General features: G+C 39.5%; 1 long non-coding RNA gene across 1 annotated transcript in view; it reads left to right on the top strand.

Annotated features, from left to right (window-relative positions):
* Window positions 1-539: 539 nt before the first annotated feature.
* Window positions 540-23,925, top strand: part of LOC117520759 — a 28,325-nt gene continuing 4,939 nt past the window's right edge. Inside the window, exons 1-2 of the long non-coding RNA XR_004563756.1 lie at window positions 540-913; window positions 1,257-1,261. This is a non-coding gene — a long non-coding RNA (uncharacterized LOC117520759). The remainder of the gene's footprint in view (window positions 914-1,256; window positions 1,262-23,925) is intronic.

Below are 23,925 nucleotides of genomic sequence, written 5' to 3' on the forward strand. Positions count from 1 at the left end.
CCACTTGAAATCTTAGGTTTAAACAAGGTAGACACTGGAGGTGGGGCTAATCCATGTAGCACTTTATAAATGAAGCATACATACTTAAAATATAAAATTTTCAAAATTGAAAAGATTGTACTTGTTTAAAATATTACATACATTAAAAGAATTAGGTTTTTGGTCAAAAACTTAAGAGATTTTTTGTACAGTGATTCAATTAATTTCAAATTGGTAACTGTGGTGAGAGACCAACTTGTGATGCAATATTCAATATGAGATAAAATCATTGAATGGAGAAACATTCTGGCAGCACCAAGTGTTAGAAAAGACCTGATTTGTTTAAAATTCTTAAGGTTAAATTTGACAGTATTGGCAAGTTTTTTAATATGATTTTTGAAGGACAAAGTGGAATCAAGTATCACGCCGAGGTACTTGAATTCTGTGACAAGTACTTTTTATTTCTTTTGATTGCTTTGAGAACATCAAACAGACCCTTTTTTTTTTTTTTTTTTGGAATTGAGAAGCAACCATGATTTTAAAAGCCAGTCATTTACTTGCTCCATGGCTGAGGTCAGAACAGAAGATGCCTCTTTAACGCTCCTTGCATGAGTATAAATTACAGCATCATCTGCATACATTTGGAAATTCACATTATTACATATTTTGGGAAGATCATTTATGTACAGGGAGAATAACTGAGGACCAAGTATTGATCCTTGAGGCACACCAACAGAGACATCCAAGACCAATGATTTTACACTGTCAATTTGTACACATTGTTTTCTTGAGGATAAGTATGATTTAAACCACTGAATTGCCTCTGGCAAAAAATTGAAATCTGTTAATTTTGTTAGAAGAATTTCATGGTTAACAGTGTTGAAAGCCTTTTTAAGGTCAAGGAACACTGCACCAACACAGGGATATATATCCAGTTTACTTTTCACCTTTTCTGTAAAGAAGCTGTTTGCTGATTCAGTGGAGTGGTTTGCTCTGAACCCAAATTGCATAGCATGTAGATTAAAGGGACTATAATTTAAATGTTCATTTATAATATTTGCTACCCATCTCTCAACAACCTTGGAAACAACTGGAAGTATACAGATTGGTCGATAATTGAATATATTTGAACTGTCACCAGATTTAAAGATTGTGGTGACTGTGGTCAGTGGAAGGCTATGTGGGCCAGTGGACCTCAGTCTGCAGTTCATCTCCACCTTAAAGACACTAACCACACGTTTGAGGACAAGGAAGTTAAAATATTAGCCAGAGAGAAGAAATGGTTTGAGAGAGGGGTCAAGGAGGCATTCTTTGTGAAACGTTTGAAACCTAGCCTTAACCGGGGAGGGGGTCTGAGGCATGCTTTATCCCCTGTTTACAATGGGGTACTCAGGTCAAAGCAGTTTCAGTCTTTTGTTCATGGTAATGAGTCATTCACGTCATCAGCAGAGTCATCAAGGGAGCCATCAGGAGAGGGACAGCTGCCCTGTCATTAGGAGGGTGTTAACTAGAGCACAATAGGTGCTAATTAGAGCTATTGTTTAGTCACCAGCCTATAGCAGTCTGCCTCTCGGTAGGAGGGGTCTGGTTAGGTTTAAAACTCCAGCTTTTGTGACTTCTTGATTATTCTTCTCTACAAGAGTCAAGACAGAAGTCAGACCACCAGAGCAAGAATTTCAGCTGAGGAAGCTTCTGCGATTTGAAGCGAAACATTCTCGCGTCAAGCAACCCAGTCCAGTCGAAGATTCAAGCTTCTCTACTATTTGATCCACTGTCAATTTTGCAGGTTTTCCCCACCTACAAAGAAAGGAGAGGTCTGTATTTTTTATCGTAGGTACACTTCAACTGTGAGCGACAGAATAAAAAAAAAAAAATAATCCAGAAAATCACATTGTATGATTTTTAAATAATTAATTTGCATTTTATTGCATGAAATAAATATTTGATCCCCTAGAAAAACAGACCTTAATATTTGGTACAGAAACCTTTGTTTGCAATTACAGAGGTCAGACGTTTCCTGTAGTTCTTGACCAAGTTTTCATACACTGAAACAGGGATTTTGGTCCACTCCTCCATACAGATCTTCTCTAGATCTTCAGGTCATTGTCCTGTGTAGTTCTGAGCTTTCTCAGAATCATCCTTACCCCACGAAGTGAGATCTTGCATGGAATCCCAGACCGAGGTAGATTGACAGTCATCTTGTGTTTCTTCCACTTTCTAATAAATAATCATAACAGTTGTCTTCTCACCAAGCTGCTTGTCTGTTGTCCTGTAGCCCATCCCAGCCTTGTGCAGGTCTACAGTTTTGTCCCTGGTGTCCTTAGACAGCTCTTTGTTCTTGGCCATGGTGGACGGGTTGGAGTGTGATTGACTGTGTGAACAGGTGTCTTTTACAAGTTCAAACAGGTGCAGTTAATACAGGTAAAGAGTGCAGAATAAGAGGGCTTCTTAAAGAAAAATTAACAGGTCTTTGAGAGACAGAATTCTTGCTGGTTGGTCGGGGATCAAATACTTATTTCATGCAATAAAATGCAAATTAATTATTTAAAAATCAGTGTGATTTTTCTGAATTTTCTTTTTACAGTCTGTCTCTCGCAGTTGAACTGTGCCTACAATAAAAATTACCTACATCTCCATTCTTTGTAGGTGGGAAAACCTGCAAAATTTACAGTGGATCAAATACCTATTTCCCCTACTGTATGTTATACTAACAACTGCTGCTTTCTTCTTCTGAGTTTCCTCCTGTGCAGTGCTTTCTGTTACTGTATGTGGTGCTGCCCCCAGTGGGAAAAAAAATGTGAGGAGAGGCAGCACCAGTGTGAAGCAGCACAGTCACAAAAACCTGAACAAGGTCTTTCTTTAAATGAGTATTTCAAGATAACCAATGAAAGTTTTGGTTTATTTGCAAAGGAATTGTTTCCGAAATGTACCATAGCCAGTGTATCTAGATGCGGATTGTATCGTTTTGTAAGGGTATGTGGACGCCCCGTGAATCTAGGGAGAAGCACCAGCACAATGGTCCTGACGACCTGTACAGGACTTCCTCTTCTTCTTCTACTCCTATGCCACAAAGCCACCTGATGTGGCAACGCTGAGTCCTTAGCACATACTCAGAACTCATCAAACACAGAATATAAGGATGTAAATGTAACAAAACTCCAATGGCAAATCACATGAATCTCACGGAGAACTTTACAAAAGTTAAATAATCCTGCCACTTTACATTGGGATTTAAAGGACTACAGCATGTATTACCTCTGTTTTTATCAGGGTTAATAAAATCATCCAATTTATATATGACAGTGTGCAAGAAATTTAATTTGCCGATGAGCCATCGACCTAATATTCAGGTTTCATCAAGAACGGGGGCTTCATGTACAAAGATTTGCGTGTATTTTCTACTGAAACACGGCATATGCCAAAACCCAGAAACTGGCGTAAGCACACAAATATTCAGATGTATCAAAGCATGCGTAGGCATGGATCCAAGCAGGTTCCGGTTGTACATCCCACTGAATGTGGAATTGAGTGCACATGAACCATGCTCCTCCCTCTCCATGCCCCTATTAAAATATGCAAATGTAATTAATAGGCCTTGGGACCTGGGGATTCCCCTCCATGTCTGGAATGATCATGGTAAGAAAAGGAATTTAACAGAGTGTGAGCTACAGATGAAGTGAAGTAAATGAAGTGGAGATACGCAGGGATATTTTATTTAGTACCCTGTCAACCGGAATAAACATGAAGCGGAAGCAGCGCACACACACTGAATGAGCGCAGCTAGCAGTGTGTGGCATCACAACTATACACACGCATTTATTAACAAATACTGAACACAGGGAGACAATCGGGGGCCTGTTAAGAAGCTCTAGTTTCACTATCAAGAAACAAAAATAATAATAACAAATACATATTTGAATGCGCACATGCCCAAATAGGCCCGCGCTGGTTTCATTCAAAACAATTACACGAATAAACTGTTTACTCATCACACACATGCCAGACAGGGCCACGGAATATGGGGTGACATGGGGGGGAGTCTATGGGGAGTTATGGTTAGGGTTAGGAGAAGGGGTTAGGGTTAGAAATAATAAAATTTAAAAAACGCATTACAGAAATGTCACTCATTTCGTGACGGTAGCATGAAAAAAAGCATGAGACTGGGCTGCTCCAACCACGCTGTTTGTCAGGATGAATGAGTCATGCGTTGAACCAGGTCAGCTAGCCACAATGTTAGTTAGATGCATTTGCGCATCACATATGACTTGAACATTGATGGAATGAAAATGTTTCCTATTAACAACAAATTCATCATGTGATGGCGCCTTTATAGCAATATGTGTGCAGTCAATAGCTCACATTACAATAGGGAAACCGGCTCTCGCTGCAATTTGTGCTTTAATGTTGGAATGTGATGTACCTGGATGACATTTGGATGATTGTGTTCCACACAGCTGGCATGGCTCGGCTCAAGGTTGACTGGCACAGTCCTGAGGGACTGGCAAGCAAACGCTGGAATGCCCCTGTTGCCAGGAAGCCCAGTGTGGTCAGCACCTGTGTTGACACAGACAACCCCTGGCTCCTCGTCGAATTGCATTCTGGGCTGGTCGCATTCTACGCAGAACTCCAGTAACAGTGGCCTTGGTAAACAAATTGGTTTATGAGCCAATTATGTCATTTGCAAGTAAATCCTCGTGTTCCCTGAATACGCACTCACATCGGATTGCACCATTTGCAAAGTCCTCTAACAACGCTAACGCAGCCATTGTTAATGTCATTTACTTCATCACTTTGCGCATGTTTTTATATCCACCCATATAATTGCAAACACGTGGGTGTGTTAATTGTTCAGAAGTATGTGTCTGATGTGCACATCACTCTGATGACTTCTTGTTTTCACACTATTAACGGATCCCAGCATCACCTCTACGTGTCAGCAGATGAATAATAGCTGTTGAAATGTGCATAAGCAAGCCATGATTTTTTTCGTGACGCACCGCACATTTCCACGGTTATTTCACTTTTGATACATCTGAACATTAGCGTGAAGATGAACATATGCCAGATTTTTGTGCGTACGCGGCCTTTGTACATGAGGTCCCAGGTTATTAGTTTTTGAGAAATTTGCTAAAATGCTGAAAAATATTTTTTGCAACTGTATAAATTTTTATTATTATTATTATTAGTAGTAGTATTATTATTATCTAGTGTCCACATTAGGATGCTGATCAACACTTAGTTTTTGGCTGTAACATCATACAGTTGTGTGGAAATTTTCACACTTTTGTTGCAACATAATCCACAGTCATCACCAAGGAGATTATGTTTGCAACAGCATCTGTTTGTTGGGTCTTTGGCAGGCTTACTCAAAGACTAATGAACCAGTTTTCACAAAACATGGTGTGCCTGGCCTCTGTGAAAATTTGGAAGATATCCAGATATATGAGCAGGACTAATTTCTTTCTTGTTTTTTTCCCCTGCAATTAGTGCAGGAAATCCACTACGGTGACAGTGTAGTCGTAGGGAAATTTTTCAAATTGAGACTGTGGCCTGTTTCCGCAGACATACCCATAAAAAGCAGAGAGGGGTATGCTCTGCAAATTTAGTGGCCATTACTACACTGGATAACATTAAAACTGAGTGCCAACTGGCTGTTTCTGCCATGTTAAATATTCCATGTCTGCTGTCTTCAGCCCGTGTGGAACTTCACAAACCCAAACCTATTTGAAGGCATCTTACATATATTACTATGGAACCATCCAGACTGTCAAAATGCCAGTCCTAGTCCTCCTGTTGATAAATGATCGAATTATGGAATATCGCCTAGATATAATTGGTTTATGTGAAACCTGGCTGTAACCCACCGTTGTCCTCCCCCTAAATGAAGCCTGCCCACCTGCACCTATACATTTAGGCACATCCCTCGTAATACAAAGGAAGGCAGAGGTGTTCCTTTTATTGATAAATCTGGGTTCAGCTTACCGGCTCCTAAAATATAATTCTTCTGAACATTTGACTCTCTGCTCTGCTTAGGATGCCACATATAGCCAAGGTCAGATGAATAAAACTCAAATATGTTACTTTGTCACCGTATTCACGCCCCCAGGCCCATATTCTGAATTCTTAGATGAATTTGGTGAGTATATCTCTAATTTGGCAACCTGTGCAGATAACATTCTGATTGTTGGTGACTTCAACATTCATGTAAACAAGCCTTCTGATCCTCTCTGCAAAACATTTATACAACCCCTGGCAAAAATTATGGAATCACCGGCCTTGGAGGATGTTCATTCAGTTGTTTAATTTTGTAGAAAAAAAGCAGATCACAGACATGACACAAAACTAAAGTAATTTCAAATGGCAACTTTCTGGCTTTAAGAAACACTATAAGAAATCAAGAAAAAAAGATTGTGGCAGTCAGTAACAGTTACTTTTTTAGACCAAGCAGAGGAAAAAAATATGGACTCACTCAATTCTGAGGAATAAATTATGGAATCACCCTGTAAATTTTCATCCCCAAAACTAACACCTGCATCAAATCACATCTGCTTGTTAGTCTGCATCTAAAAAGGAGTGATCACACCTTGTAGAGCTGTTGCACCAAGTGGACTGACATGAATCATGGCTCCAACACGAGAGATGTCAGTTGAAACAAAGGAGAGGATATACAAACAACATGGGAAGGTTGTTAAAGGCAAACATACTGGTAGACCAAGGAAGACATCAAAGTGTCAAGACAGAAAACTTAAAGCAATATGTCTCAAAAATCGAAAATGCACAACAAAACAAATGAGGGACGAATGGGAGGAAACTGGAGTCAACGTCTGTGACCGAACTGTAAGAAACCACCTAAAGGAAATGGGATTTACATACAGAAAAACTAAACTAAAGCCATCATTAACACCTAAACAGAAAAAAACAAGGTTACAATGGGCTAAAGAAAAGCAATCGTGGACTGTGGATGACTGGATGAAAGTCATATTCAGTGATGAATCTCGAATCTGCATTGGGCAAGGTGATGATGCTGGAACTTTTGTTTGGTGCCGTTCCAATGAGATTTATAAAGATGACTGCCTGAAGAGAACATGTAAATTTCCACAGTCATTGATGATATGGGGCTGCATGTCAGGTAAAGGCAGTGGGGAGATGACTGTCATTACATCATCAATAAATGCACAAGTTTACGTTGATATTTTGGACACTTTTCTGATGTTTGAGGATGATGAAATCATTTTTCAAGAAGATAATGAATCTTGCCATAGAGCAAAAACTGTGAAAACATTCCTTGCAAAAAGACACATAGGGTCAATTTCATGACATAGGGTCAATGTCAACAAGCAAATGTGATTTGATGCAGGTGTTAGTTTTGGGGATGGAAATTTACAGGGTGATTCCATAATTTATTCCTCGGAATTGAGTGAGTCCATATTTTTTTCCTCTGCTTGGTCTAAAAAAGTAACCGTTACTGACTGCCACAATCTTTTTTTCTTGATTTCTTATAGTGTTTCTTAAAGCCAGAAAGTTGCCATTTGAAATTACTTTAGTTTTGTGTCATGTCTGTGATCTGCTTTTTTTCCTACAAAATTAAACAACAGAATGAACATCCTCCGAGGCCGGTGATTCCATAATTTTTGCCAGGGGTTGTAGATCTATTAGGATTCCAGCAATGCATTCAGGGTTCAACTTACATTTGTGGAAACAACCTGGATTTGGTGCTAGGTCACAGTGGTACTGTCCCAAATATTGGCATTGTGTCTCTTGCGTCAATGGTTTCAGATCACTCACTTATGAAGATTACGGTCTCACTGCCTTGTCTACTAGGACGAGATGCTTATTTATCATCATGGCGACACCGTGGCCTCAAGCATAAGTCTAGAGGTCTAGAGTGATAATGGCATAGCTCAACATTAGAAGTATTCTACCTTGCGTGGCGCATTTCATGGGCAACAGTTCTGGTGGACATTCCTGCAGTCAGCATGCCAGTTGCATGTGCCATCAAAACTTGTGACATCTGTGGTATTGTGCTGTGTAATAAAACATTTTAGAGTGGCCTTTAATTTTGGCCAGCCTAAGGCACACCAAAATCAGAATCAGAATAGCCTTTATTTGTCAAGTATCTACAAGAATACAAGGAATTTGACTCCAGTTTGAACTGTACTCTTTCTGTACGAGCATGTATGAATATACACTAAACACTAAATAATTCAAAGTAAAAATGTGCAAAAGAATGTGTAAAATAAAATGTGCAGTAAAAATGTGAACAAAGGAGAAATAGACAAACAGATTGAAGTTGTACATGAGGTATATGAATTAGTGAGTTTTTTGGCAGGTTTCATTTTTCATTTCATTTATTTATTTATTTCATTCATTTAAAAGAAAAAAAAAACAGAAAAGCAGAAATAAAGCATCTCCATTACCAGAATGAAAAGGAGCAGAGAGAAGAACAAGTCTTATATTTTCTGCCCCTTTTTACAATACAATCTTTCAATATCCAGGGTCATTTTTCAACATTATTTAACAGATTGTATTTCTTTAACTTGTCACATACCACTGACTTATTTCATAATTATGACCATTATTAAATAGATTACATCTCTGACAGGTTACATTTTAAACTTAAAACATTTTATACATTATTAACAAATTACATTTTTTTTAACTTCCTTACAGCCCACTAACTTATTTTATAGTTTCATACTTACTTAATACATCTAGTTTAATACGTTTTTTAAATAATTTAAGCGACCTTAATTCTTTAATTTCTTTGTTGAGATTGTTCCATAATTTTACACCATTTACTGCAATACTCCGTTCTTTTACTCTGGTTCTGTATCTTGGTTTTCTAAAGACTTCTATTCCTTTCAGTTTATAACTACTTACTCTTTTCTCAAACATATTTTGAATGTTTGTTGGTAAAGTATTTTTATTTGCTTGGTACATTGTTTGTAATATTTTCAAATCGACCAAATCACGAAATTTAAGTACCCTGTACTTAATGAACAATGGATTAGATGGATCTCTAAAACCACTGTTGCTAATCACCCTTAAAGCCCTTTTCTGCAGAATAAACAAAGGTTGTATATAAGTTGTATATGTTGATCCCCAGATTTCTACACAATAAGTTAAATATGGGAAAATCAATGAATTGTACAATGTTAATAAACCATAACTATTTAATGAATATTTTACTTTATGCAAAACAGCAATGGCCTTCGCTATTTTTCCTTTTATGTAATTTATGTGTGACTTCCATGTAAGATCTTCATCAATTATGACTCCTAAAAATTTCATTTCTTTTACCCTTTGTATATCCATTCCATCTATTTGTAATGACACGTTTTTTTTTTTTTTTTTTTTGCTCTGTCATTAAACAATATGAAATTTGTCTTATTAATATTTAGTGACAGTCTGTTTATATCAAACCAATGCTTAACCTTTTCCAATTCTGTTTTTATCACTTGTGCTACTTCCTGTATATCTGATCCAGAGTAAAACAGCGTTGTATCATCAGCAAATAAAATGCTACCAAGCACATTAGATACATTCACAAAATCATTGATATACAAAATAAACAGTTTGGGTCCAAGTACTGATCCTTGTGGTACTCCATAAGCAATATTACACAATTCTGATTTGATATTATTTATCTGAACAAACTGTTTTCTGTTTTCTAAGTAGCTTTTTACCCACTGATGTGCAATACCTCTTATTCCATATTGTTGTAGCTTGTGAAGCAATCTTGAGTGGTCAATAACATCAAAAGCTTTTTTCAAGTCAATAAAAATACTTACAAAATAATCCTTATTTTCTATTGTTGTTGATATTTTCTCTATTAATTCCATAATTGCCATAGCTGTCGAATGTTTTGTTCTGAATCCATACTGAGCATTATTTAAAATATGATGTTTCTCAGTGAATTTATCCAACCTTGTCACAAAAACTTTTTCCATAATTTTAGAAAACTGTGGAAGCAATGATACTGGCCTGTAATTAGAGAATTTATGTTTGTCTCCATTTTTATATAATGGGACTACCTTGGCAATTTTCATTTCATCTGGAAAAATCCCTGTTGACAGAGACAGATTGCAAATATAAGTAAATGGTTCAATAACAGTTTCTATTATACTTTTTACAGTCATCATGTCTAAATCTTCATGGTCAGTTGATCTTTTGCTTACACAGTTTTTTACAATATTTCTTATTTCATCTTTTTCCACATTGTCCAGGAAAATACTATTGACCGTATTTACAAGTGTATGTAATGTATCTTCTACTATTGGTTTATTTCCCACCAGACGTGGTCCTACATTTGAAAAATAATCATTAAACCCATTTGCCACTTCTTTTATGTCATATATCTCTTTATTTTCTTTGACAAAGTAATTTGGAAAAGTTGCTTTCGCTCCATCACTTTCAATCACACTTTTTATAATTCCCCATGTTGCCCTCATATTATCTTTATTCTTATTTAATTGTTCACTATAATAATCTTTTTTTTGTTTCCTAATTATTGTCAATAGTTTATTTTTATATTTTTTGTATCTGTATTCTGTTTCCTTTGTTTGCATTTTTAAAAAGCACCTGTATAAATAGTTTTTCTTTGCACAAGCATTTTTTATTCCCTTTGTCAGCCATGGTTTATTTACTCTTTTCTTACTAATTTCTATTAATTTACAGTTTTTATTATGATTTCAGCAATATTTTCATAAATGAGTTATATGCTACATTAACATCACTGACATAAACTTCTTCCCAATTTTGATTTTTAAGATCATATTTTAATGCCTCTAAGGCTTTTACTGACTTGTCTCTTTTAAAGTTTATAACAGTTTTTTTCTTGTACCTATTTTTATATTTAAATATTGAAAAGACTGGTAAATGATCACTAACATCTGTCATCAAGATCCCATTCCTGATAATTTCATCTGTTCTATTTGTAAATATATTGTCGATTACCGTTGCACTTTGCGATGTGATTCTGGTTGGTTTTGTTATCAAGTGGAATAACCCCAAACTATACATTGAATTCACAAAATCACTTATTCTTTGGCAACTGGAGCTCTCTATGTTAATGTTAAAGTCTCCACATATAAAAAGCGTTTTGTTTTTAATTTGACGGAATAGCTCTATTATTCTATCTGTAAATTTCACAACACAAGTGTCTGGTGCTCTGTATACACAACTGATTAAAATATTTTTAGATGTTTCATGTACAAGTTCCACTGTTACAATTTCTATGATGTCATCCACAGTTGTCATTTCTTCTACAATTGTACATATCAGATCTGCCTTTATGTACAGAGCAACACCACCGCCCCTTTTATCTCTTCTGTTCACAAAATACAGCTCATATCCCTCTATTTGAACATCAGTCATGAGATCATCATTAAGCCAAGATTCAGTGATTGCAACAATATTAAATTTATTTTTAAACTGATTTAAATCAGTATGATGGCCTGTGGAAAGAAACTGTTCCCGAGTCTTGCTGTTTTGACCTACAGAGCTCTGTAATGTCGACCAGAGGGGAGGAGTTTAAACAGTGTTTGTCCAGGGTGTGAGGGGTCTGCTGAGATGTTACCAGCTCACTTCCTGGTCCTGGATCAGTATATGTCTTGGATGGAGGGCAGGCTGGCTCTGATAATTTTTTTTCTGCAGACCTGACAGTTCAGTGAAGTCTGCCTGTCGTGTTTGGAGGCAGAGGGAAACCAAACAGAGATGGAGATGTAGAGGACAGACTGGATGATGGATGTGTAGAAGATGACGAGCAGTTCCTGTGGCAGGTTGAACTTCCTGAGCTGCCTGAGGAAGTACATCCTCTGTTGTGCCTTTTTCCTCATGGAGTCTATGTGGGAGGTCCACTTAGAAAATCTTGGGAGATGGTGGATCCCAGGAAATGGAAAGTGTCCACAGAAGACACTGTGTTGTTGAGGATGGGGAGGGGGGCGGGGGGATCTTGATATGCCACACCTGTGAGGTGGGATGAATTATCTCTGCAAAGGACAAGTGCTCACTAACACAGATTTAAACAGATTTGTGAACAGTATTTGAGAGAAATAGGTCTTTTGTGTATATAGAAAATGTTTTAGACCTTTGAGTTCGGCTCAAAAAAAATGGGAGCCAAAACTAAATTGCTGCATTTATATTTTTGTTCAGTGTTTAATGCAAAGTGTACCCCAAATGGCTGAGACATTGATTCACCAGCAGTAAATCAACAGGGAAGCAAAGAGATTGCTAAGGTGGTCTCCGACAGCTCGCCCTGTGCTTCACTAACAGACCCAGAAAATAGATGTAGTGAGGCAGAGACCTGTTGCATTGCTAATAATGTGAATTAAAAGGACAGGAAGCATAGTTCCATACTACACCGGTATGCTAGCCATAGGAGATGGAAAAAAGATGCATCTTTTGTCTGGACTTGAATGTCTCTGTGGAATATAGCTGTTTTATCTCTGCAGAGAGATGATTCCACAAGACAGGCGCACAAGAAGAGAAGGCTCTGTGGCCTGCTGACTTTTTTCAACCTGAGGGACTAAAAGTAGTCCTGCACCCTGAGAATGCAGAGCATGGGCCGGTACGTAGCGTGTAATTAGGTCAGCTAGGAAGGGAGGTGCTGATCCATGAATAATTAGCTCCACCAATGAAGTTGGATGAGGTTATGTTTTTGCCCCTGGTTGTTTGTCTGTTTGTGAACAGCCTGGAGCCCACAATAAACAAATTGTACATGGATGACTGATTTCTGTTTTATATTTCTATTTCTACTGATGCCACGTGAGGCACCAATGACTGCATGCTCATCTCAATAATGCACTTTGTTTTTGATGTTATTTTGGTTTTCCTCCCAGCTAACAACAAAAAGTTCCCAAAACATTATAAGAATGTTTCTCAAATTTTATCAGAACATTAGCTATAAAGTTCTCAGAACGTTTTTTTTTTTTTTTAAGGAAGGTTTCTTTTTGGTTCCCAGAATGTTTGATAGTAATGTTACCACAGATGGTTTTGAGAATGTTAGGCCTAACATTCTGGGAATGTTTTTAACACTAGAACTGCCAGCCTTTTCTCACTACTCCTTTTTCTACCGGAGGGTGCCAAATGGCACCACTGGGGTAATTTACAACTCATTAGGCCACCTTTTCTTATGTGAATGCAGCCATTAGATCGGAATGTGCCAGTACCAGAGTCGCCAGCAGTTTGAGCCTAGTGTTGATTCTTATTCTTTGCCTTCAAATGATGATTTGTTGCTCTCTGTTCCATTTCCCTGCACAGAACTGGGAAAAAGGGCTTTTGTTTACTCTGCTCTGTCTACATGGATCATGTTGCAAAAATACTGAAAATTAACTGAACTTATTTCATTGAGCACATTTAAGTCCAGACTGAGAGCACTTGAGATGACCTCTTTAAATTGTAACTGTTTTTGTTCATCTTTTTTATTTTAATTGTGTGAATTTAATTCGAATTGTAGTGTAACTTTTTCTGCCTCTTGGCCAGGGCTCCCTTGCAAAATAAATTTTTAATCTCAGTGAGACTTTCCTGGTTAAATAAATGTTAATAATAATAATAATAATAATTTACTTTGATGTCCATGAATGTATGAAGCTGCTTTTTATTATATACAAGTGCATCTCACAAAATTAGAATATGTACTTTTTCTCAGATATTTTAGAAAGTGACATATAAACATTACATATAAACTAAAATGTTTCTGTAAGAGTTGTGAGTGGGACCTCAAAGCAGGAACAAGCAGCATGAAGTTCACTGACAAGGATGCAGTATCCAGATCAGACAGGAGATAATATACCTCTGGAAATACAATTTTCTGGCTTGCTAAAAATGAAATTCAACTGTCTGGACAAATAATAAAATTCTGTTCTGCTTCTGACCAAACAGAGCTTGGCTGTAGGTTGCTTATTCACAACAAAATTGATGTCGTATGTTGTGAAAGTCATTTTAAAAAGTCAGCTTAAACACCATGACTTCAAATGACCACTGCTCCTGTCGTGGTTCACGCTTCTGGTGCTTAATTTATGATATCTGGGTTTATATTTCTAGTGTCATCTCCTGTGTATTTTATTCTTGTGTAGTGTTTATACTATCTGGCATTCCTCATCCATGTTAATTAGTCAAGTTTTCCTGTTTATTATTTCACTCATCACTCACTCATCTTCAACCACTTACTCCAAATAAGGGTGGTGGGTTGTGCGAAAGTACACTACGTTCAGGAACATGGCGTATCATAAACATGACTTGTCAATATGCAAAATAAAGTAATAATGTTGTGAGAACATTATAGAAATATTTCTGATAACCATAACCTAAATATAACCTATATATAATGTTGCCAAAATGTTATGTGTGACCTGAGGTGATGATGACCTGGATCATCCAAATGGTCACTGGTGAACTTCAAACGGGCCTGGACATGTGCTGGCTTGAGCAGGGGGACCTTGCTGCCCTGCAGGATTTTAAACCATGACAGCATCATGTGTTACTAATGTAATCTTTGTGACTGTGGTCCCAGCTGTCTTCAGGTCATTGACCAGGTCCTCCTGTGTAGTTCTGAGCTTTCTCAGAATCATCCTTACCCCACAAAGTGAGATCTTGCATGGAATCCCAGACCGAGGGAGATTGACAGTCATCTTGTTTCTTCCACTTTCTAATAAATAATCATAACAGTTGCTGTCTTCTACCAAGCTGCTTGCCTGTTGTGCTGTAGTCCATCCCAGCCTTGTGCAGGTCTACAGTTTTGTCCCTGGTGTCCTTAGACAGCTCTTTGGTCTTGGCTATGGTGGACAGGTTGGAGTGTGATTGATTGATTGTGTGAACAGGTGTCTTTTATACAGGTAACAAGTTCAAACAGGTGCAATTAATACAGGTAAAGAGTGCAGAATAAGAGGGCTTCTTAAAGAAAAATTAACAGGTCTGTGAGAGCCAGAATTCTTGCTGGTTGGTAGGGTTTTGCAGCAGTAACATACAAATAAATTATTTTAAAAAATCATACACTGTGATTTCCGGATTTTTTTTGTTGTTTGTTTGTTTGTTTTAGATTATCTCTCTCACAGTGGACATGCACCTAAGATGAAAATTTCAGACCCCTCCATGATTTCTAAGTGGGAGAACTTTCAAAATCGCAGTGTGTTCAAATGCTTGTTTTCCTCACTGTATACACACACACACACACACACACACACACACACACACACACACACACACACACAGAGAGACAACATACACATTATGCCTTATGTATTTGGGCAGTTCATTATAGAGATTAAGATACTGTGGGTATAAGTAGAGACACACACTTCAGTTTTTCTGTATATTTTGTGTAAGAAAGCACTTTAGGCAGTCACATACAGAGCTGTATATATGTGGTGTGAACAATTTGATCATAAACCAAACACCAGCCTCCAAAACATCTGCACTTAAATGTCTTGTGCTTGAATTCTAACTGAAAATGGCAAATCCCTCGCACAGTATAAAAAAGTTTAATTGGGGTCTGCAGCAATCCATTAAGCAAACACAATAAAAATTTTAGTGGAAAAAGTCAGACGGCACCAAGGAGAAACAGCCTGTTGCAATTCAAATGTAATTAGTGTTTTCAATAACTGTTCCAGAGGCAGCTGCTTCATTTTTAAATGAATCACTGCAATTAGCTCAGGCAGCAAATCAAATAGTTGTAATAATAATTCATTTTTGCCTCAGTGCAATTGTTGACAATGCCATTATGACACCACGGTAGGTATAGTTTCACATATTCAGCTTGCTGACCAATAGCGCCCCCAAGCAGGCCACCCCAAATCTGAGTGTCCTGTACAGAATGTTATTAAGGATCACAAGTAGGAGCACAGCATTAGAGTGTTGACTCTGCAGGACCACAGTGGTTTAGTCACATAGTGTATAAGGTGACATCCATGACACCTAAGACTGGAACTGGTAAAGTGGTTGGAGTTGGACTGCCAGTGATTTCAATCTGAAGTAGATGGTCAAAGTGCTTTACAGTGATGCCTTACTCACGCCCCAACATCACCGTGCTGCCATGTAAAGCACTCAACTGCACACGAGGAGTAACTTGGGAATTAAGGGTCTTCCCAAAGGGGATTTGATCCAATTATCCTCTGGTTTCAAACCCATCGCTTTAACCTCTAGACCATCACCTCCTACGGTTTGGGTCCACTTCACGCTCTATCCTTGGAGAAGATACTTAATCTGCATTGTCTGGGCCACCAACCTCCTGGCTGGGGAACTAAACTGATGTCCTGACCAAGGGAAGTTGTAGACTCTCATACACGTCATGCTACAGGGGCCTTAGTGCCTATATAGGACTCTGGGCTATGGAGGTAAACTGTAATGGATTGGCGTCCCATCTAGTGAGAGGGGAAAATGAATTGCCCATTCAAGGCAGTATCCAAGCATTCCCACATCAACTTTCTTCACAGAGGATTCCTGTATTAGTCTTTTGCGTAGAGCACGTGGCTCTGTGGGATGTGTGTCCTTGGACAAGGCACTTCACCTGAATGATCAAGGTCCACCCACATGTAAAAAGATACCAGCTTCGCTGGGGAATTAACAAGGGGTGGACTGCTAATGTTTCCATATTTCAAAATCAGTCCAATTTTTAGTCATTTTTGTGTCAGTCCCACAAAATGGTCTGTGTAGATAATCTGATACATGTCATCAACCTTTTTGTCCCACATAGCAATGTCAGACTTTCATGTATGATTCTACATCAGGACTGAGTAGAATGATGGTGCAAGTTTACCTCATCACTGGCACAGTCTTCTAGTCCAACATAGCATCAGCTCAGAAAAATGCCAGTCAGGTTTTGGATGTTCGAGGGTGAAACTGGCTGATGTTTTAATGCAGGAGGGGAAGATCATCATTATCTGCTCATCATTCACTGCTGAAGCTTTGAGGCAAACACAAGTCTGCCAGGTTATTAAATTCAGAACCAGTTGCTTGGTTGCACTGTACTCTCAAAATACTCCCCTATAAGTGACTCCCAGAACCTTCTCAGCTGGCCTCAGGGTCAAGTTGATCCTCTCGTGATAGCTGAATTTGTCTTCTGTCCCTGATAAAGACTGACAATGTATGTTGACCTGTGCTGACGTTGTTGAAGATGGACGAAGGAGTCTTTGTGAATATCAATTCAGTTTCAATTTATTTCATTTATACAAATCACAGCAAAGCTGCCTCAAGGCCCTTCACACAAGTAAGGTCTAACCTTACCAACCCCTAGAGCAAGCACACAGGCAACAATGGTAAGGAAAAACTCCCTCTGATGTCTTTGAGGAAGAAACCTCAAGCAGACCTGACTCAAAGGGGTGAAACCCTCTCAGTCCAGTCATACATCTTCAGTGTTTAAGGAATTGATAATGGACCCCAATGCAGGGAACCTCAGTAGAAGAAAAGTAAAAGCAGGTACACGAGGTCTGTTAGAAAAGTATCCGACCTTTTTATTTTTTGCAAAAACCATATGGATTTGAATCACGTGTGATTGCATCAGCCAAGCTTGAACCTTTGTACGCATGCGTGAGTTTTTTCACGCCTGTCGGTTGCGTCAGTCGCCTGCGAGCAGGCTTTGAGTGAGCACTGGTCCTCCCCCCCTCGTCAGATTTTCATTGTGAGGAAAATGTCTGAACGGCTGGAGCAGCGCTTCATCAAATTTTTCCAGAAACTGTGAGAGACAGCCAGGTGGACACCATTCGGAAAATTCAGATGGCTTTCAGGGACGATTTTATGGGTATCACACAGATTAAGGAGTGTTACAGCCGGTTTAAAGACGGCGCACAATGGCGGAGGGCACGCCACGCTCCGAGTGGCGATCGACAGGCTGAAACGACCAGATTATTTCCAAACTGAATGCTGTGTTGATCCGGGACGTCGTCTGACTACCAGAGAAATGGCAGAAAAGGTGGACATAGCACTTTCCCGGCACATTCCACTGTTAAAGGAGAAAAAGTGCTATGTCCACCTCTCTTGCCATTTCTCTGGTAGTCAGACGACGTCCCAGATCAACACAGCCTTCACTTTGTAAATGATCTGGTCGTTTCAGCCTGTCGATGGCCGCTCAAAGCGCGGCGCGCCCTCAGCCGCTGTGGGCCATCTTTAATCTGGTTGTAATGCTCCTTAATCTGTATGATGTCCATAAGATCTTCACTGAAAGCCATCTGAATTTTCCGAATGGTTTCCACCTGGTTGTCTCTCACAGTTTCTGAAAAAATTTTGATGCAGCAAAGCGGCAGTCGATCCGCCATTTACCTGACAATGAAAATCCGCAGAGGGGGCTGGACCACTCCTCCCACAAAGCGTGCTCACAGGCGAATGACGCAACCGACAGGCGTGAAAAAACTCACGCATGCGCACGAAAGTTCAAGCTTGGGTGATGCAATCACACATGATTCAAATCCATATGGTTTTTGCAAAAAAATAAAAAGGTCGGATACTTTTCTAACAGACCTCGTATTGTCCACAAAAGCTCACTTCAAAAACAGCTTTTGGTCTTTGTGCAGCAGACAAACAGGCTTGGTTAGAAAAGTATCAAAGATTTTCAGAACAAGCTATCTAAAACTATCTAAAACAGCAGACAGTATTCAGGAATGGCAGCAAAGCACTGTGATGGCAGAGAACACCCTGTAAAAAAAAGCACTTTAACAGTAGTGCAAGAGAAGATTTGCAACTAGGAAATGCTCTAAATGTGGCTAAATAGGCAAAGAAGCAATAAAACAAAAAAAAACAAAGACGTGTCATGTGTGGAAATGTGAAATTGGAAGGACACCGAAACAGGAAATAAAACTACACAGAATGAAAAGTGAAGAAACACCAAAGTAAAAGCACCAGAAAATAGTTTCAATTAAGGAAAAATTACTTTGTCGGTCACATTAGATACAAATGAAAGTGACAAGCTTTGTTGCTTGATGGGTTTTCCTGGGGTGTGCACGCTAGCATCACCGTACAATCTCTTGTAAATCACTTCAGAGGTCTTATCTGGTTACAAAAACAGTGTTTTTAGATTTAAAAGTGATTATTTCTCACTAACTTTAACAAAATATATGAGAAACATATTAGATTTTTGCAGAAACACAGCTGCTTCAGAGCGTATTCCATCATCTTGGATTATTTTATTTTGAACAAACAATCTGTTGACATCACACCGCCTATTCACTTAGATTGGCAGGCGCTGTCGCATCACTCAGCATTTGCATAAAATACAGTTCTTGCCTATTTTGGCCCCATGTAGGTGGTGGCAGAGTGACCATTCCCCCTATTGAGATATCCCATAATCCATTGTGCACCAGAGAGGTGCTGCAATCAAGGCAACATGGAGAAGCCACATGACAGCAATTGCAAAAGAACATTATACTACCAAAATGAAATTTTTTTTCCTCCTCATAATATTTATAAGAGACTGCATGCATGAGGGCTCGGAACATTTGCTAAAACAAATATTCCATGTCTGCTACCTTCAACCTGCGTGGAACTTCAGAAATGCAAACCGAATTTCAGACATCTTATACGAGGTCTGTTAGAAAAGAATCCGACCTTTTTATTTTTTGCAAAAGCTATATGGATTTGAATCATGTGCGCTGGCATCAGCCAAGCTTGAACCTTCGTGCGCATGCGTGAGTTTTTTCACGTCTGTCGGTTGCGTCATTCACCTGTGAGCACGCCTTGTGGGAGGAGTGGTCTAGCCTCCTCTGCGGATTTTCATTGTCAGGAAATTGGCGGATCGACTGCCGCTTTGCTTCATCAAAATGTTTTCAGAAACTGTGAGAGACAACCAGGTGGAAACCATTTGTAAAATTCAGATGGCTTTCGGTGAAGATCTTATGGGATCACACAGATTAAACAGCATTACAACCGGATTAAAGACGGCCCACAGTGGCAGAGGGCGCGCCGCACACCGAGTGGCGATCGACAGGCTGAAACGACCAGATCATTTCCAAAGTGAAGGCTTTGTTGATCCGGGACGTCATCTGACTACCAGAGAAATTGCAAGACAGCTGGACATAGCACTTTTTCAGCACATTCCACTGTTACAGGCGTTTTTGTAATGGAAAGAGGAGTGGAGGAATTCGCCACGGAGCCGCTCATGGCGCAGGACAAAAGCACCTCCATGTTGGTCTCACAGGACATGCCCTAACATGCCCAGCTCTTGCACTATTCGGAAGATTCAGACGGCTTTCAGTCGTGTGACTATCCGAGAAATTGTCGACGAGTTGGACATGCCACAACATGTCCTGTGAGGCTTCATCACAGTGTTGCTTTTTGTTGTGTGCCATGCGGCTCCGTCCCGACGTGCGAATTCCTCCGCACGTCTTTTCATGCCGAAAAAGTGCTGATGTCAAACTCTTCTGCCATTTCTCTGGTAGTCAGACGACGTCCCGGATCAACAAAGAGTTCACTTTGGAAATGAATGGCACATTCCACTGTTACAGGAAACTCATGCATGCGCATGAAGGTTCAAGCTTGGCTGATGCAAGCGCACATGATTCAAATCCATATAGTTTTTGCAAAAAATAAAAAGGTCAGATTCTATTCTAACAGACCTCGTATAAAATACTCTGGTACAAACAGCACAAACAGTGTTGTAAAGGACAATAAGCAAAATGTTAAAGAGCAAACTTAACTTTTCCCCAGAACAACATGAACAGGAAACGATTGTGGCTCACGGCAATTCCCATTGTAAATAACGGAGAAATCACTTGAGATGCTCGCATGTTTACATAAACACAATAACACCTAAAAACCTAGATAACACTTTCACAAGAGTTTTAGGCACAATATACAAAGAGTTTTACCTTGCTATGTTGAGGCCATTGTCTGTGTGTGGCGGTTAAATTGTAGCACCAATTCACGATGGGGTCACCTCAAGGCACTTCATACAACACAACTTGAAAAACATAACAAAATTAATTAAAAGATTAAAAATCACAATAAAAGGATAAAAACATAAAAAAGTAAAAAGAATTTAAAAACACACACACAATAACATAAAATACTGGCTGACACAATACATAAAACAAAAACAACCACCACAAAAGCAACAACGGGAGGAACAACAACTACAAAAGCAACAATGGGGACCACAGTAACTACAGTGGGAACCACAACAGGAACAACAACGACAAAAGCAACAACAGGAGCAACAACAACTACAGAAGCAATAACGGGGACCACAACAACTACAACGGGAACCACAACAGGAACAAACATCACAAAAGCAACAACAGGAACCACAACAACCACAAAACAACAACCAAAACCACAACAGGAACAACAACCACAAAAGCAACAACAGGAGCCACAACAACTACAAAAGCAACAACAGGGACCACAACAACTACAACGGGAACCACAACAGGAACAAACATCACAAAAGCAACAACTACAAAAGCAACAACAGGAACCACAACAACCACAAAACAACAACCAAAACCACAACAGGAACAACAACCACAAAAGCAACAACAGGAGCCACAACAACTACAAAAGCAACAACGGGGACCACAACAACTACAACAGGAACCCCAACAACAACAAAGCAATGGCCGGAACCACAACAGGAACAATAATAACCACAAAAGCAACAACAGGAGCAACAACAACTACAATAGCAACAACAGGGACCACAACAGGAACAAACACCACAAAAGCAATAACAACTACAAAAGCGACAACAGGGACCACGACAGGAACAAACACCACAAAAGCAATAACAACTACAAAAGCGACAACAGGGACCACGACAGGAACAAACACCACAAAAGCAATAACAACTACAAAAGCGACAACAGGGACCACGACAGGAACAAACACCACAAATGCAATAACAACTACAAAAGCGACAACAGGGACCACAACAGGAACAAACACCACAAATGCAATAACAACTACAAAAGCGACAACAGGGACCACAACAGGAACAAACACCACAAATGCAATAACAACTACAAAAGCGACAACAGGGACCACAACAGGAACAAACACCACAAATGCAATAACAACTACAAAAGCGACAACAGGGACCACAACAGGAACAAACACCACAAATGCAATAACAACTACAAAAGCGACAACAGGGACCACAACAGGAACAAACACCACAAAAGCAACAACAACTACAAAAGCGACAACAGGGACCACGACAGGAACAAACACCACAAATGCAATAACAACTACAAAAGCGACAACAGGGACCACAACAGGAACAAACACCACAAATGCAATAACAACTACAAAAGCGACAACAGGGACCACAACAGGAACAAACACCACAAATGCAATAACAACTACAAAAGCGACAACAGGGACCACAACAGGAACAAACACCACAAATGCAATAACAACTACAAAAGCGACAACAGGGACCACAACAGGAACAAACACCACAAATGCAATAACAACTACAAAAGCGACAACAGGGACCACAACAGGAACAAACACCACAAATGCAATAACAACTACAAAAGCGACAACAGGGACCACAACAGGAACAAACACCACAAATGCAATAACAACTACAAAAGCGACAACAGGGACCACAACAGGAACAAACACCACAAATGCAATAACAACTACAAAAGCGACAACAGGGACCACAACAGGAACAAACACCACAAATGCAATAACAACTACAAAAGCGACAACAGGGACCACAACAGGAACAAACACCACAAATGCAATAACAACTACAAAAGCGACAACAGGGACCACAACAGGAACAAACACCACAAAAGCAACAACAACTACAAAAGCGACAACAGGGACCACAACAGGAACAAACACCACAAAAGTAACAACTACAAAAGCAACAACAGCTACAATGGGAACCACAACAGGAACAAACACCACAAAAGCAATAACAACTACAAAAGCAACAACAGGGACCACAAAGCAACAGCCGGAACCACAACCACAATAACTACAACAGGAACAACACAACCACAAAAGCAACAACAGGAACCACAACAACTACAACAGGAATAACAACCACAAAAGCAACAACAGGAACCACAACAACTACAACAGGAATAACAACCACAAAAGCAACAATGGGGACCATAACAACTACAACAGGAACAACAACCACAAAAGCAACAATGGGGACCATAACAACTACAACAGGAACAACAACAACCACAAAAACAACGTGAGCAACAACAACAGGAACAGTGGTGTTGACTTCTGCAACCCTCCCGTCCTGTGCACCGGCATAATTTCCTGTATATTCATTTTGTGAATTGTTTTGTCAAGCGTGTCTGTAGCGTGGCCCACGAGGGTTGCCCCTTTGAGTCTGGTCAGCTTGAGGTTTATTCCTCAAATCATCAGAGGAAGTTTTTCATTACCGCTGTCACCTGTGTTCTTGCTCTAGGGGTTGGTAAGGTTAGACCTTACTTGTGTGAAGCGCCTTGAGGCAATTTGTTGTGATTTGATGCTATAAATGAAATAAATTACTGATTGACTGATTTATTTTGGATTTATTTTCATACTTCGTGCCACATTTCACAGACTACGTTTACATGCAGCCGATAACCCTTTCATAACCCTTTCATAACTGGAATATTAGCAATAACCTGGCTGCACACGGCCATGTAAATACCCGCAAAAACCCGAATATGCTCATATTCCGGTTTTTAAAAATCCGAATAAGACTCCTGGGTTACTCCTTTTCTAACCCGAATATCAGGTTATATAAATGCGCATCGGGATATACCCATAGAAAGGAACATTATTTTGTGTTCTGCACATGTCCTATCCGCAAGGAATCTTGGTCTTTTGAGTACGGCAACTACTTGTATGCAGCGCGTGCAACCCACCGGACACCACAGAAGCAGATGTAAACAGTGCATTGTGTTCTGCGTCCTTATCAGGCGGGCTGGTCGCGGCACCGGTCGGCATCACCGCGATTGCTCTGCCTCCGATGCACTTACTGAGTCTGTGGGTTCGGTAAAT

Source organism: Thalassophryne amazonica, chromosome 1, assembly GCF_902500255.1.
Source record: "Thalassophryne amazonica chromosome 1, fThaAma1.1, whole genome shotgun sequence".
Taxonomy (NCBI): Eukaryota; Metazoa; Chordata; class Actinopteri; order Batrachoidiformes; family Batrachoididae; genus Thalassophryne; species Thalassophryne amazonica.